The sequence below is a fragment of the Tupaia chinensis genome, unplaced genomic scaffold (genome assembly GCF_000334495.1).
Source record: "Tupaia chinensis unplaced genomic scaffold, TupChi_1.0 Scaffold146187_1, whole genome shotgun sequence".
NCBI lineage: Eukaryota > Metazoa > Chordata > Mammalia > Scandentia > Tupaiidae > Tupaia > Tupaia belangeri.
The window spans coordinates 2,136,895-2,139,878 of record NW_006206042.1 but is presented as its reverse complement, the minus strand read 5'-3'; the positions used below and the strand labels follow the sequence as shown (position 1 = coordinate 2,139,878).

The 2,984-nt window shown below is 39.0% G+C and overlaps 1 pseudogene; it reads right to left on the bottom strand.

Moving 5' to 3' along the window:
* Positions 1-1,302: 1,302 nt before the first annotated feature.
* On the bottom strand, positions 1,303-2,345 carry LOC102492998 (arginase-2, mitochondrial-like; annotated as a pseudogene).
* Between the last annotated feature and the right edge of the window lie 639 nt (positions 2,346-2,984).

The following is a 2,984-nucleotide window of genomic DNA, read 5'->3' as shown; positions in this document are numbered from 1 at the left end:
TTTTTCAATGCCCAAAATGGAAACTTATGAATAGTTTTTTATATTATACATTTTCCATGAACTTCTTAAAGATTCCTTATATGGTTTTTCATCTTTTTTTCTCATAGTAGCTTCATAGTTTTAGGTCTTCAATGGGAGTGTTTTATTCCATTTTAGTTGATTTTCATATATTGTAAGAGATAAGAGTCCTATTTTATTCTTTAGCATGTAGATTTTGGGTTTTCTCGATACTATATAAGAGACTATCCTTTCCTTACTATGTATCTTGGTTCCTTTGTCTAAAAGCAATTGGCTGTAAATGTCTGGGTTTGTTTGGGAACTCTCTCTGTTAGTTCTCTAGTCTCTATTCTATGTAGGTGTGCTCATTTTTATGCCAGTATGATACTATAGTTGTTGGGGAAGTCACGATGCATTTCTGCATAGAAAAACATAGAAGACGCTGTCATGATTTCCCAGCAACCTAATATATATGTATGTATGTATGCACACATACTCGGTACTGTCCTCCTTTTCAACATTTCTGTGAGGTAGACGATGTTATCTTTAAGTTACAGCTAAAGAACCTTACAAGTTGTCACATCTCAGCTAAAGAACCAGGCAAGTACTTCATGCGAAGTGGCTTTGTGATCAAACACGCTGGATTAATCATGCTGCCTCACAGTATCAGAACTTGGCCCCCGATCAAACTCCGAATTATGAAGAACAGAAAGAAATAGGCTATCAGACTTCTGACTGCTCCTCACCTTGCTTCTCTTTGTAGAATGACAACCAAGTTGCTGCTTTTCATCGGCACCGTGCTGGAGGTAGTCATCCCGGGAGGCTTTTTTTCCACAAACATTGAACTTCCTATAGGGAAGGGTTTGTAGACCAGAACTTTGACCCTATGAATGAACCGTGTTAGGGATGTGGAACCAACATGATGTTGCTATGGGCTGACAGTTCCAGGATATGTTGTGTAGCCAGACTATAAGAAGAGGTGGAAAGCTACTTAAATGTGAAGCAACAGCAATTAGACCAATATGCTGTTATACCAAAGTAATAAACGCTGTTTGTGACTTACTTAAATTGACGTAGTACTAGAACATATTAACGCTCTGTGAACTGAAAAACAAAAACAAAAACAAAAAACAAAATGCATGTACTATAGTATAGGTCACCAAAATTGAAATTTTACAACTGCGGGGACATGCAAATATTCCGGTTAAGGCGATTAACGACCCAGGCAACCATTCACTACCTGTCCTCTCAAATGCTCTGCAACTCTGGAATGCCATTGTGAAATGTGTCTGTGCACAGTATTTCCTAAATTCTTACACGGTCTTCATTCTCCGATTCATTTGGTGAACTGGGGGTAGGAAGTTGGTCATAGAAGGTGTCCTCCTTCCCTTGTCTGACCAAAACTTGAAGCAATCACATCTATTCCCAGGCTAGCCACAGCCTTCACCTCTTCCTCTGAAGTGGCCAACCTAGGACGGACGTCAACAAGAGCCTATGCTGGCAGCAACCCTGTATTACGTATTTCCTCAGTACCGTACACGTCTCTTCCACAGCTCAGTCCTCCTACTGGCTGGAGCCAGTGTAGGGTCAGATGCATCAATATTAAAAATCAGATGGATTGGCCTTTATCTCTTTGTCAATCAGCAGATTAAATATCTGACCTTCTGGATACCAAGTCAATCAATGTTTCTCAAAAAACAAAAACAAAAACAAAAACAAACAAAACAAAAACCACTGAATAGCATAGTTGTTTACGATAAAATTTTCAGGAGGGTCCATGTCTCTTACATGATACCTGGGGAAGAAATACAAGGTTTAATCCAGGAAAATCCTGGGAGTTGTGGTACCCGGTCCTGTAGTTCAATGAGCAAAAAGGAAACTGGCTGTCCATGGAGATTTTGTGACTAAGTTGTAAGGGGTGTATTGTTGTCACCATAGGCATCAACCCAGATGCAAAAGTCTAGACAGTGCCAGGGGTGGCCAGCAATGGTACCGATGTGGTCTCCTCCAACTGTTGACACAGTTGGAGTCATCTGACCCTGCTTTACTGATCGCCTAGACCAGTCCCTGGTTGGCAAGGCCTACTGAGGAGGCCTCACTATCAAATTGTTGTAGAGATCAGCTTTAAGGACTAGAGTAAAACTTATATCTCCAAAAGTAGCCACCCAAACTAGAGAGGCTTTTCATCATGCCAACTTCTCTGATGGCAGCTGGACCTTATTCCACTCCTTTTCTTTTCTGTCTCTGTAAGAATGGGATTCCTATCATAGCCACAGAGTGGATGGATTTCTTCAGGATAGAATCACCTGGGTCCAGAGAAGACATGAGAGGCTACCCCTCAGGGACATGAGAGACAGCATGAGAAACCACTGAGGTGAAAGCTGGTTGGTGCAGCTTGCAGCCTAGAGTGCACTATACTGTTTTAATACTATAGCTTTGTAATGTAGTCTAAAGTCCGGTAGTGTGATGCCTCCAGCTTTGTTCTTTTGTTCAAGGTTTTCCTGGCTATTTGAGACATTTTGGAGTTCCATATGAATTTTAAGATTGTATTTCCAATGTATGTGAAAAACGACATTGAGATTGCCTTGAATCTGTTTATCACTTTGGGTAGTATAGACTTAAATGATATTAATTCTCCAGTTCATGAATTTGACATATCTTCCCATTTATTTGTGTCTTACTATCTTTTATCAAATTTTTATAAATATAATTGTACAGCTCGTTTACCTCTTCAGTTAAATTTATTACTAAGTGCTTTTTGCAGTCATTCTTTGTTTATAATGGATTATTTTCTTTATTTTATTTCAGATAGTTTATTGCTAATGCATAGAAATGCTAGTGATACTGTGTGTTGATTTCATATCCTGCAACTTTATTGTATCATTTATTATTCCTGACACCTTTTTTTGGGGTGATGTTTATAGGGCTTTCTACATATCAGTTTAGATTATCAGTAAACACCAGTAATTTCACTTCCTTAATTTTCT